The sequence below is a fragment of the Prionailurus bengalensis genome, chromosome B3 (assembly GCF_016509475.1).
Source record: "Prionailurus bengalensis isolate Pbe53 chromosome B3, Fcat_Pben_1.1_paternal_pri, whole genome shotgun sequence".
NCBI classification, from domain to species: domain Eukaryota; kingdom Metazoa; phylum Chordata; class Mammalia; order Carnivora; family Felidae; genus Prionailurus; species Prionailurus bengalensis.
In genome coordinates this window covers 30,386,113-30,400,684 of record NC_057355.1, presented here as the reverse complement: position 1 = coordinate 30,400,684, position 14,572 = coordinate 30,386,113, and the positions used below count along the sequence as shown (strand labels likewise).

Sequence of the window (14,572 nt, the reverse complement as noted above, 5' to 3'; positions counted from 1 at the left end):
GTAAAGCATGGGGAAGCTTTACTTCAGAAAGTTCAGCTTTCTAAAGTGGAGTCACTTAATTTCGCAAGGTGTTTATGTACATGCCATCTTTATAATGTATAAAATAGTGTGAAGATAGCAAATTTAATAAAAAGCCTGAGTGTATGAGGTAATAGTGGCAATAGAAATTGTAAGCTCAGATTTATTCATACATTCTTCTCTTAACTGGCCTTTTAACTGAAGTGAAATTGATGGGAAAAGCATGAAGTTATGGAGAGTTTGCAATAGGGATGCCTTTGGTTGACTGTGATTACTATAATGTATTTCAACCTTGAAACTGAGCCCTGGATGACAAAGGAAGGCAGCTTAGACATAAGAAAATGCCAGAGAGACAAAATAACCTTCAGCTAGTCTATGAAAGAATGATTAAGCAGTTCAAAATGTAAATGCCATATTCTATCATACAGCCATTTCCGGGGATTTGAAATGATCATAACTCTTCTTTTTCTGGATCCAGAAATGCAATTCTATTCTGAATGGCATAAGAAAGTATTTGGGGCCTACTGTCAGCCTTTTTCTAGTTGCTTTACCCAGGAGATAATGTGTGCAAAAGCCAAATAATTTTTGAAGAACAATGTAAATGATGTGAAAGCAAAGGATAAAAGGTATCCTCAGAATTTCCATGGTTAAGTCCAATGAAGGGTTTAGACTTGGAGTGTTTAAGAAGTCTTACTGATTACATCATTCATTCCTTTAAAGTCTTACTAATTACCCTTCTTTCACCTTTCTTAAAATACTTGAAAGAAATCCAAGACCAAAAAGAGAAAATGGCTAAACAAAAATGTACGTGTTGACTGCCATTACAATTTACCATATGTACTAATCTTTGCTAGTGAGAATTACCTACAGTGTACATAAAATGAAGATGTTAGATTAGATTATTTCTAAGTCCTTTCTTGTTCTAAAATCCTAACCAAGACTCTGTTGCATTATTCTAAGTCCTACCCATTCTCCTTTGTATTATATCCTATCAATCGGATTAATTTCCAGAAGACCCTACATTAATTATTTACTCCTTTGTCATTTAGTGGATCCTCATTAAATATATAATTGAGTACAAATTCTGGGCCTATCTTTCCTACCCATTTTTATGAATCTTCTGGCCAACACTGTTTATTTAATACTCTTCAGCTCCCCTGTGTGCACTCTAAATTGTTCCATGCCCCTATTAAAACTTTGTCAAGTGACTTAATTTCTCTGGAGTTGTTTCTTCACCCTTATAGGAAGGATAATGGATTTAATGACCCTTATACTTTTGTGATTTCTAATTTACATATAATTTTTCAATGATTGCTATTTTATCATTATAACAATGCTTTACAGTGATAAGTGCAGGAATTACTATACACATGTACAAATAAGCACCAAGTCCAAGTAGGTTAGGTGATTTGTATGACAGTTGTTCTCAAACTTGGTAGTGTCAGAAAAAATCCCATTTAAAAAGTATCCCCCAAAATGAAATGCTTAAGGTATAGATCTAAGAAAATAAATGTAGATCTATAAGTGGAAAACTATAAAACAGTGATTTTAAAAAGTCAAAAAAGATCTATATAAATGAGATATTCTGTGTTCATGGATTGGAATACCCAATATTGTTAAAGCCTCAGTTTTTTCCAGTTTATGTATAGACTCAACACGATCCCAGTCAAAATCCCAGTAAGCTATTTTGTGGCTATCATCATACTAAATCTAAAGTTTGTATGGGAAACAAAAGACTTAGTAAGGTCAACGCAATACTGAAAACGAACAAAGAAAATGAACAGTTAGAGTACTCACACCACCTGATTTCAAGACTTAATGTAAAGGGTACAGTAATCAAGACACAGTGGTATTGGCAAAAGAATAAACACATAAATTAACAGAGTGGAGAGTCCACACAATAAATAAACAAAATAAATCCACACAAATATAGTCAACTGGTCTTTGACAAAAAAGCAAAGACAGTTCAATGGAGAAACGATAGTCTTTTCAATAAATGAGGCAACAAGTGAACATTTGCAAGAAGTGAACCTAGGCATAGGCCTTATGATTTATACAACAATTAATGCAAAGTGGATCGTTGGCCTAAATTTAAAATGTAAAACTATATTGAAGAACATATAGGAGAAAACTGATATGAATCTTGGGTTTGGCAGTGAGTTTTAAAATACATTAGTAATGTGATCCATGCAAGAAAAAAATGGGTGAAGTTGGGCTTAGTTAAAATTGAAAACTTCTTCTCAAGGCAAGATACTGTTGAGAGAATAAAAAGACAAGCCACAGTTGGGGAGAAAATATTTGCAAAACACATATGATAAAGGACTTGTATCCAAAATATGTAGAAAACTTAAAACTCAGCAATGAACAAATCAACTCAATCAAAAAATGGACAAAAAATTTGAAGAGACACTTCATCAAAGAAGATATATAGATGGCAAGTAAGCTTATATGCTTATAAGCTTAACTTATAAGGTTAAAACAATAATCAGATACCATTACATACTATTAGAATGGCTAAAATTCCAAACACTGATAAAAGCAAATTTTGACAAGGATGTGGAGGAATGGTAATTTTCATTCCTTGCTGGTGAGAGTGCAAAATAGTATGGCTAATTGTTGCCTGCAAAGCTAAATGTGGTCTCACCATGTAAATCAGCAAACACCTTCCTAAGTAGTCACACAACTAATTTGAAAACTTACAACCAAACCTGCATGCAAACGTTTATAGTAGCTTTGTTCATAATCTCCCCCGCTAAACCAGAAGCAGCCAAGATATCCTTCAGTAGGTTGAATGAATAAACTTTGGTACATCCATAAGTGGAATATTATTCGGTGATAAAAAAGAACTATCAAACCATGGAAAGATATAGATGAATCTTAAATGCATACTGCTGAGTTAAAGAAGTCAGTCTGAAAATTCTACATACTGTGTAAGTCCCATTATATGGCATTCTGGAAAAGGCAAAAATAAGAGTCAGTTAAAGGATAAGTAGTTGCCAGAAGCCAAGGGGAGTAACAAGTTGTGGGGAAGGTTGGTTAGGTGAAACGCAGGGCCTTTTTTAGGATAGTGAAAGTATTTTGCATAATACTGTAATGATGAATATAGGACATTAAGTATTTGTTAAAATCTGTGGAACTTTATAGCAGAAAGAGTGGATATTAATATATACTAATTTTAAAAACCTCATTTAGGAAGTCAGGGATCTCAGGGTAGAATGTAAAGTGTGACAAAAGAATGTAAATGTATTACAAATATATTAATGTCACTGAAGGGGGTGTAGGAATGAGGTACTGATCTAAGTAATTTGGGAAATGAGTAGAATCTGTAAGACTAAAAGGCAAAAGGAACTGTATATGTAAACACTGTACTCTCTTACAGGGGGACAAGGTATATGGGTTAACAATTCTGCAGCTGCTATACATGTTTCTGCTATTGTAGTAGGGTTACAGTAAGCAAGGGGAAGAAGCTAATATGATCCATGTGATAATGGACTGGAGTTGGAGACTTAGTATGAACTCATGTTTAGCTTAATATAGATGCAGGTGATTGCATATAAAAATGTTTATAGATAATGTGTATATACACAGGTTAGTAAACATAGTTAGATTGCTCTGTCAGCTGAGAGGGTCTAGAAGCAATGAAACCCCAGTAGCAATGACCACACCTTGTGCCCAGATCTTGGTTTCTAATACCATTATCCTATAAGAGGAATGAAAGTTTCTTGGAGAAGTGACTAATTCTTGTGTTGGGGCACGAAACATACAGGGTGAGCCCAGAGCATCTTGTAGTGCCCAAAACTAACAAAGTGCTTTAAATACACACACACACACACACACACACACACACACACACACACACACGGTAACAGGAGTATGCCATAGGGATAGAAGAGCTAACTAAAAGATCTCCCAACATGCAAAACTGGAACACTGTGAGCAATAAAATAAATAAAATAGTGTTGGGTTAAAAGCCAAAATATAAAGAAATATTCATATATCCATACTGATATAAACAAACAATTGATGTTGACCCCAAGGGAGAATAGGTACATCTCCCATGCAGAAGAATTTCAGTACTTTATTTAGATACTCCACCTGCAAGGAAGTGTAACTCCCACCTCTTAAGTTGAACTGTTGATAGTGACTTTTCTCCAAAGAGTACAATATCATGGAAAAACCTGACAAACACTGCCTCGTGCCAGGTTATCAAGGTCACCATCAATAGTGATAAGTCATGTTGATAAGTTGTATCCTTGATAGGATAAAAATGATACTTTACCTGTGCTGTTTTCCTCCCTCCAACACATTATTCCAGTCTAATCATGAGAAATCAAATCACAATTCTCTGAAATATCTGACCAGTAATCTTTAAAACTGTCAAGGTCATTGTAGTAGGTTAAATGGTAATATCCCCCCAAAAGTATGCCCATGTCCTAACCTCCAGAACCTCTCTCTCTTGGACACAGAGTCTTTGCAGATGTATTTAAGAATCTTGAGAGATCATCCTGGATTATCAGATTATCTGGATTATTTAGTAGGCTCTAAATCCAATGACATGTCCCTCATAAAACAGGGAAGGCACAGACACACAAGAGACAGAAGCAGAGACTGGAGTGATATACCTGTAAGCCAAGGGATGCCTATGGCCACCAGAAGCTGGAGGAGACAAGGAATGGTTCTAAGACTTTTCAGAGAGTGTGGCCCTACTGAAATCTTGATTTTAGAGTTTATGACTCCTAAAACTGAAAGAGAATAAACTTCTGGTTTCCAGGATAGTTAACATACCTGAAACTGTTATACCAGTTTCACATGTACATTATAGTGATTCATCAACTCTGCATTACTCAGTGCTGTTATGATAACTGTGCTTTAATCACCTTTACCTGTTTCACCCATCCCCACCCCCACCTCCCCTCAAGTAACTATCAGTTTGTTCTCTACAGTTAAGACTCTCTTTTTTGGTTAGTTTCTTTTATTCTTCATTCATTTGTTTTGTTTCTTAAATTCTACATGAGTGAAATCATATGGTATTTGTCTTTCTCTGATATATTTCACTTAGCATTATAACCTCTAGATCTATCCATGTTGTTGCAAATGGCAAGATCTCATTCTGTTTTATGGCCGAGTAGTATTCCATTGTGTGTGTGTGTGTGTGTGTGTGTGTGTGTGTGTGCGCGCGTGCGCACGCATGTGCACCGCCCGCCCCCCTCCCCCATCTTTATCCATATATCTGTGGATGGACACTTGGGTTGCTTCCATATCTTGGCTGTTGTAAATAGTGTTGCAATAAACATAGGTGTGCATATATATTTTTGAATTCGTGTTTTCATTTTCTTTGGGTAAATACCCAGTGGTGGAGTTACTGGGTCACATGGTAAATTCCTGTTTTGTTTTTTAATTTTATTTTTCATGTTTATTTATTTATTTTTGAGAGAGAGAGCATGAGCAGGGGAGGGGCAGAGAGAGAGGGAGAGAGAGAATCCCAAGCAGGTGGACATTGCCAGTGCAGAGCCCAATGCGGGACTCTATATCATGAACCGTGCGATCATGACCTGAACTGAAATCAGGACTCATCTGGATGCTCAACCAACTGAGCCACCTGGGTGCCCCTTTGGGATTTTTTAAAAAGACCTTAAGTTTGTCTAATTTGTTACAGCAGCTACAGTAAATTAATACGTTCATCAAAGACAAGGAAGCTCTGAAAAACTGTCACAAGCAAGAATAGCTTAACAATACTTAATTACTAAGTGTAGTATGATATTCTGGATGGGATCCTCACACAGAAATTGGACATTGGAGGAAAACTGAGGATATCTGAATAAAGTATGAACTTTCGTTAATAATAATTTATTTGTATTGGTTCATTAGTTGTGACAAATGAGGGCAGGGGGAAGAGAAAAAAAGTGTGACAATGTATCACACTAATACAAGCTGTTAAGGGAAATTGGGTGTGGGATACATAGGAACTCGAGCTATCCTCACAGTTTGTGTACACATCTAAAACTGTTACAAAATAAAAGAGATAGTAAAAAAGAAAGAAAAGGAAAAGGTACCTTTTCTAGGAATAAAATGACCTCAGAATATCCACCCCCAGAGCAAGTGTTTCCTAACTTTTGCAACTATGTTTTGGGGGAGGTTTGTCTATTTTACAGGTCTCCTCTGTTCTTTAAGCAGTGTAGTCAGCCTTGCTGTTCAAGGCAGATAAGCTGTTGGGGAAACAGATGTATTCAGGTACAGAGGAAATCAGGGCAAGTCACAACACATTCTTAAACAAAGTAGCACTTTGGCTTTCTTACTGCTTTCTTTGCTCCCTGAGTAATACAGTCCAGAAATCATAGGATGGGGCCTAGAAACATAGGTGCCTGTGCTAGGACCCGTTGGAGAAATGGCTGATTCTAGGGCTGGGGTAGAGAAAGAAAAGGACAAGATATGCTGGAAACAAGAAAGTAAGGAATTGCTCAAAGAGGTATTATATCTAAAGGTTACAGAAGTGACCTTGAAGGAGCAAGCACTCTCTGGCCAATTTTTGAACAGTTTGAACATCAAATAATACTCATTATCAAATTATAGCCCACTGAATACAATAGGAATTCATGAGTTTGCAGTGACATAATAAATGAATGGAGAGAAGAAAAGGAAGAATGGAATTAGAAAAATCAGTTTGGGAACCAGTGTAGTTATCCATGGATAATCAGTTATCCATGAAATATCAGTAGATGCCAAAACTAATGGGTGAAAGTTTAATAAGGAATGCTGTTTATGTAGTCTCAAAATGTCTCCTCACGAAATATCTATTACTTACAAAGGAAAAAAAAGGAACTTCACAGAAGGAAACCTGGCATATTCTAACCTTAATCGGGTGATGAAAGCTAATGTTAATAGTAATGGGACAGGGGCGCCTGGGTGGCGCAGTCGGTTAAGCGTCCGACTTCAGCCAGGTCACGATCTCGCGGTCCGTGAGTTCGAGCCCTGCGTCAGGCTCTGGGCTGATGGCTCAGAGCCTGGAGCCTGTTTCCGATTCTGTGTCTCCCTCTCTCTCTGCCCCTCCCCTGTTCATGCTCTGTCTCTCTCTCTGTCCCAAAAATAAATAAACGTTGAAAAAAAAAATAGTAATGGGACAAAATAAAATCAAGCACTGCCTGATAGGATGCAGTGTGAGGACCAGGGCATCATTTCTATGATTCATCTACCAAAATCTATATAACCTAAATCTAATCTTGAGGAAACAGCAGAGAATCCCAAATTGAGAGACTTTTTAGAAGATACCTGGCCTGTAACTTACAAAATTTTAAAGATCATGAAAGTAAAGGAAAAACTTGATAACTAACTGTTTCAGGGTTAAAGAGATTATAGAAACATGACAATTAAATGCAACCCATGATACTAGATCTGTTCCCTTTGCTACAAAAGACATTAGTGAGATGACTGGTGAAACTTAAATAGGGCTTAGAGATTACCTGGTATCATTGTTGATTTGTTGATTTTGACGATTGTATCATGGTTATTTGGGAGAATGTCTTCATTAAAGGAATTACAAACCTAAGTTTTCAGGGATGATGGGACATAATGTCAGCAATTTACTCTCAAATGATTAAAAAAAAGATTCTTCATACTATTCTTGAACTTTTCTGTAAGTTTGAAATTATGTTTAAGATTTTAAGTTTATCTTTAAAATTTTTAAATAAAAGACACTATGGGGGTGAGAGGATGAGAGGGAGAATGTATTCAGAATAGCTCTGATCAACTAAAGATCCCCAGACCTTGAGGAAAATTGGATACATTAAAGGGAAAGACTAAGATCAAATATTAATGCTAGGAGAAAGAGTTCGTGGAAAGAATTTTTTCATAATGAAAAAATAATCTTGTAAATAGTCTTGGAAACTTTGTATTGAGTGCATTTGGTGTTAATGTTTTCCTTGACTTGCCTCATTGCCAAAGGTGGGAGTGGAAGTTCAGCTCCTTGCTGGGTCATGCTGGGGGGGCGGGGGGCGGGGAGGGGGATGGGTAGGGAAAGAAAGGAAAAGAAGTGCCAACTGTTACCACTTTGTATCGTCTTGTCCTGTCTAGGTGTTGCCCGGAAGGGTTGACATTTAGCTCCCTGTGGGCCCTGCTAACACCAGAGAAGCACATAGGAGGGACAGTCAAGAACATTGACTAAGGAGAAACTACCAATAATGAGGAAAAGGGTGAATCTTATGATGGAATTTAGACTATACCATTCTGCTATCCTAGGCTATGATCCTTGACCTCTTAAGGCATATGGTCTCCTTATACTTTTTGAATTAAGAATTTTAGAAAGGATAATTTTAAAGGACCAGTCAACCCATTGTATTCCACCCAGCAATCAGTATCTAAGTAAGAAATATGATAAGGGAGTTATTGGGTCTTCTCAATGTTGGAGTTAACATATCAAAGAATGGAAGCTGTAGGACTGTTTCTTCATTAATAAATTCAGCCAAAGGGTAGATTTATGGTTGTGATCAACCTGAAATAACTGTGTTTTTTAATTTCAAAAAAATTGCTGAAAATGACTGTTGTCTCCTATGTTGCTAGTTACATATATAACCATTACTAAACCAACAATACAGCTTTGGTCTGTATTAGTCTAGTTTAAAATTGAAGATAGCTAGAATCTTCAACAATTACAGTAGTACAGTTGTTAAACTATTTTAAAATGGCTGAGTTTTCTTCATTTAAAAGTTGAAAGCCTAAAACGTAACAATAAGACTAACATCTACCTCTTTGAAAACCATATGATGAAGAGTACCTTAATATTTTTTGAATACAGTGCTATGTTCTTTGGATGATGGAAGAATTGATTAAAATACCTGGGGCGTCTGGGTGGCTCAGTGGGTTAAGTGTCTGACTCTTGATTTTGGCTCAGGTCATGATCTCAAGGTTTGTGGGATCGAGCACTACCTGTGACTGCACAGAGCCTGGTTGGGATTCTTTCTCTCCCTTCCTCTTTCTCTCTCTCTCAAAATAAATAAACGTTTAAAAAAAGGAATTGATTAAAGTACCTGTAATACATTAGTTTCAATAAATATTTGATGTGAAATGAATGTTGAATAATCCTAAAAAGATTGGAAACTATTGGCATTAATTTCTCTTTGAGTGAGAAGTAAATGTCTTGCCTATATTACTCAATTCCTGTTCTCTACTTAATAGAGAATTTGGGATGTAATGTAAATGAAAGCTACCCATGTTAATCTTGGATTAAAATCACACAGTAAGGAGGAAACCTAATCATTAAATAACAAAATCAATTTCATTTTCTTTGCTGCAGTTTAAAAAATGTAGCATACATTACATAGCTGCAGTGATCACTGCCCACTTTTATTATTTATTTATTTAAAAAAATTTTTAGTGTTTATTCATTTCTTAAGAGAGAGAGAGAGGAGGGGGGGAGGGGCAGAGAGAGAGGGAGACACAGAATCCAAAGCAGGCTCCAGGCTCTGAGCTGTCAGCACAGAGCCCGTTGGGGGGCTCGAACTCACGAGCTGTGAAATCATGACCTGAGCCGAAGCCGAAGTCACACACTTAACCAACTGAGCCACCCAGGTGCCCCAGTCACTACCCACTTTTAAAAGGGACTCTTGAAATCTATTACCATTTGAAAAACTCAGATACTAAATCCACTATGCTGCCAGTAGTTGGGGGCGAACTGAGAGTGACTGACATGGTACATTGCCTAGTATAATTCATACGAGAAATCCTTTTCAGCTCATAGATTTTTAAAAATATTGTTAAGTCCTGTGGCTGGCAGAAAAATACAAAATTCTGCCTGTTTTTAGCAGAATTCCTCCTTTGCAACCAATTTTCTTTTTATTCAAGCTATCTTCTCCCAACTCCACCCAAAGCCAAGATTGGTACATCTGAACTTCTAAAATCTGAATTCTTTGCTTTGGCCCACACAGATGTACAGATGTCTTGGTTATAGGAAATGAGAGTTATGTCATGTACTGATTTCCTGTAGGAGCTGAAATATAGCAAAGTAGGACAGTGTGCAATGTATGAAGAAGAATATAGCAGATAAGTTTTTGTTTTCCAAGAAAAGACTTCTTTATCTTAAGAGGTCAATCATCAAAGTACTCAAAGGAAAAGAGGCAACAAGTACTCTTCTGCTAAATTTTGTGCTAGGATTCTTTGTGATTTTCAGCTAGGTGACCTACTTTAAATATTCTGCGATTGTCCCAGTTTGTGATTAAGATATTGGTAAACAAAAGTTGTGCAAAACTTATGAGGACATCTGTATAATCTATCAAATTTTGTTTTTATTTAAAGGCATAGTTGAGAAAAAGAGGGTAACCTTTAATCATTAAATATTAATAAATCAGCAACTCTAGGGTTTTAAAAAATTTTTAATTGAAGGACCATTTTTTCCTTTAATCATCTTAATTCAATCCATTTGTTTTCCTTACAAATAATAATTACCTGAAACAGCACAGAAACAAAATAAGGGCCAGGAATACAGGGCATATTTTGGGAGGATATCACCATTCAACCTACTGCAATTGCTTTGTTGCACTTTGCAGATAACTACGTTTTTTACAAATTGAAGGTTTGTGACACCTTGCATTAAGCAAGTCCATCGGTGCCATTTTTCCAACAGCATTTGTTCACTTCCTGTCTCTGTGTCACATTTTATTTATTCTTGCAATATTTCGAACTTTTTCATTATTATATTTGTTATGGTGATCTGTGATCAGTTGTTACAACTTGTTGAAACTTCAGATGATGGTTAGCCTTTTCTAGCAATAAGGTATTATTCGTTTTTCGACATAATGCCATTGCACACTTAATAGACTATATGGTATTGGGTAAACCTAACTTTTTTATGCACTGGGAAACCAAAAAAGTCACTTGACTTGCTTTTTTGTGATATTTATTGTGGTGGTCAGCACCAAACCCACATTATTTCCGAAGTATGCCTGTAATTGAAATTTGGGGTATACTTAGTTTTGTCAATGCCATTGGCTATAGTGATACCCACACTGTTGTAATTCAAAAAGCATGGATTCTTAGAATCCAGTGAATTTTGTAAAGCAGTAGCACTGGGACCTTTGAGGTAAAAACCTAGTCCATTCCTTTTTTTTCATCCTATCCTCAGATTTCATGTGCCTACAGATTTTGTTTTTAAAATTAAATTTAATTGTTTTTAAACAAGTTTATTTAAACAACAAGGTACTTGACTTGAAGGGAAAACTATCTAGGATTCTGCTCAGGTTATGATCTCATGGTTCATGAGATTGAGCCTGACATCAGGCTCTGCTCTGACAGCATGGAACCTGCTTCAGATTCTCTTCTCCTCTCTCAAAATAAATAAATAAACTTAAAAAAAATATTGTCCTACATGTAACATGTACAAAAAAGTTATAAAATTGTCCTTGGTTTTATAACAGCAAATGAAATAAATTAAAATTCTCCAATAAAACAAAGTACAGAATGATTTTATGTTCTTTTATTGTTAAAGAGTAACAGCAAAATAACTGGAATATAAAGATAAGAGATGAATGAGCATGCCACTAATGGAGAAAGGAGGTATTTTCACGGGACCAGTATTTTCCCTTATCCCATCTCCATTTGATGTTACTCAAAACATACCATTGGCCATTTAGTTAAAAACATGCAGTATGCTTGTGCACATACACAGTTACTTTATGTACAGTAAAGAAATGGGGAAGGGGAAAATGAGAGAATAGAGAAAACTATACTAGGATGTGGTGGAACCAAATTGCGATTTTCTTTTCTTTTTTTTTTTTTTAATTTTTATGTTTATTTATTTTTTAATTTTTTTTAACGTTTATTTATTTTTGAGACAGAGAGAGACAGAGCATGAACAGGGGAGGGACAGAGAGAGAGGGAGACACAGAATCGGAAGCAGGCTCCAGGCTCTGAGCCATCAGCCCAGAGCCCGATGCGGGGCTTGAACTCACGGACCATGAGATTGTGACCTGAGCTGAAGTTGGACGCTTAACCGACTGAGCCACCCAGGCACCCTATATGTTTATTTTTGAGAACGAGAGAGACAGAGTGATAGAGGGGGAGGAGCAGAGAGAGAGGGAGACACAGAATGCTTCAGCAGGCTCCAGGCTCTGAGCTGTCAGCACAGAGCCCAATGTGGGGCTCAAACCCACTAACTGTGAGATCCTGACCTGAGCCAAAGTCAGAGGCTTAACCGACTGAACCACCTAGGTACCCCTCAAATTGCAGTTTTGTAATGGAGAGTGTCTTCTTGGTCTGGAGGAACAGAGTTCTGGAGTAAAGTAGCAGGTTCCCTTTTTTGTAGATGCCTCCTGTCTGCTGCTGGAACACACCAATTGTATCTTCATCCTCCATTGACAACAGGGTAGGTGTGTTTGTTTTGTTGATTGGCTGCCCATCAGATCAGAATCTGATCTGCCTCAATGACACACCCTGTTGTTTACAATAGGCTTTCATTAGTTTACTAAGTGGTATATGCCTCTTAATCTTACACTGTGCCATACAACCATCCTGCCCTATCAGCTTCAAATATGATCGTTGTTCTCATTCTTGACTCTTTCCTTGGGCTTTTTGTCAGCCATGGCAAGTACCAGAGTCTCCCCAGCTGCTGCTTCACAAAAGAGGTACCGGGTCCACACCAAGAGAGAGCATACAAGCAACACCACAAGAGTGGCAGAAGGAGGCAGCTGAGGTAGAGCGTGCCTATAGATTTTAAAGAGCTGTAGGGACATCCTACTACACTAAAAGTATTTTCACCTGCTTGACCTGGGACTATTTGATAGGGTGATTGATTGAATTGCTCCAAGAAGAGTGAGCTGTTATGTCAGCTAAAGTGACACAGGCTTTAGTGAAGAGGCAGTCACAGCTGTTAGTAACACATTACTTAGCTTTATGATTAATAGAAGTTTATAAGAACATACATTTTTTTAAATTTGCAGCTTGGAGTGATTTTGAATTAGAATATTTTACTTCTGTGACCATTTGAAGCGGTGAAAACATTGATTTTCAGTAGCTACTGTGAAATATATGCTTATTTCTGTGAATGGCAGTAGTACTTGCCCATTGTATCCATCAAGTCAGGTGCTCCAAGGAACACTCACATTCTGTGTGTATCCTGAGATGTAACTTTAGCGAATCATACTGAAATCTTCCAAATTGAATTTGATATCCTAATAGCAAATGACAGTGGAACATGATCTGGACCTTTTGGATTTGCATTATTTACAGCTGATTACTTCTGATTAAGCCCAATTTGGTCATTTTAGACCAAGTTGAAATTTTTATCTTTGATATCAGAATGTGACAGTGATTGATATCCTGGAGGCATTCTCTATGCTGTAGTTAGTACTTGGTGATTTGGGTCAGAGTTCAAAGTATGCGTGTGTGTGTGTGTGTGTGTGTGTGTGTGTGTGTGAGAGAGAGAGAGAGAGAGAGAGAGAGGGAGAGAGAGAGAGAGAGAGAGAGAGAGAGAGAGAGAGAGAGAGAATCCCTCCCTCCATTCTACTCTTTATCCCTGTCTACCTTTCTTTTTTATTTTCTTCCCTCTTTATTACATTTCTCCCTTACTCATGACATTTAGATTTTCCTCTTACTCCCCAATGGCCCATTTACTCCACCCCTTACCCCTTCTTAATTTTTTTATTGTGGTAAAATACATTTAGCATAAATTTTACCATCTTAACCATTTTAGGTGTATAGTTGGCATTATATACATTCATAATGTGGAACCATCAGCACCTTCCATCTCTGTAACTCTTTTCATGTTGTAGAACTGCTCTGTACTTCCTAAACAGTAACTCTCTGCTGGAGTGATGACAATACTGACTCCATCTTTGGTCTTTCATCTTGTTTACATCTGCTCTGTGACCTCTCTTGGGGCTACGTGTCCCAGGCCCTTTGGAGATTAGTATACATGCCTTAAAAATTCCCACCACATCTGGAATGTGGGAAGGCTTTACTCTGGTGCTCTGTAAATTTGTTAAAGATAAAATAGTTTTTCCCTTTCCTGACACACAGATGTCATCACAAGGTCTGTCAGGTGCATGCAAACCTTCTGAAATGCACACAAACTCTTGACTTCACTACAGTGTCCCCAGGGTCCCCTTGCTGTATAGAATCTGTAGGCTGAGGTCCAGACTTTTTGGGAAATAACTGCAGCTCTGGATCATCATCTGCCCAATCCTCCCTGTCAGTAAGTTACCCTGCATAAAACTCTGTGGGAATTGTATGCATTGCCTGCTTTGTTTTTTTGGTCCCCAAATGCCTTCTCATTTTGGAGGATACTTTATATAGTCCCTCTTCCACCTTCTAATACTCCCCATTCCCCTTGACATCCAGCATTCTTCTTTCTGTCTCTATGATTCTGTCTACTTTAAGCACCTTGTATAAATGAAATTGTGCAATATTTGTCTTTTTGTGATTGGCTCATTTCACTTAGGATAATGTCTTCAGGGTTGTTCATCTGTGTTGGTAGCATATGGCAGAATTTCCTTCCTTTTTGTGGCTGAATAATATTCCACTGTATTCATTTGTCTGTCAACGGACACTTGAGTGGCTTTCACAATTTATC

At 37.2% G+C, this 14,572-nt stretch overlaps 1 protein-coding gene and 1 pseudogene across 2 annotated transcripts in view; one reads left to right on the top strand and one right to left on the bottom strand.

The window, feature by feature from the left end:
* Nucleotides 1–14,572, top strand: part of PEAK1 (pseudopodium enriched atypical kinase 1) — a 313,862-nt gene that overhangs the window by 100,374 nt on the left and 198,916 nt on the right. The gene's annotated exons all lie outside the window — the stretch shown is intronic.
* LOC122468391 lies at nucleotides 12,190–12,657 on the bottom strand (annotated as a pseudogene).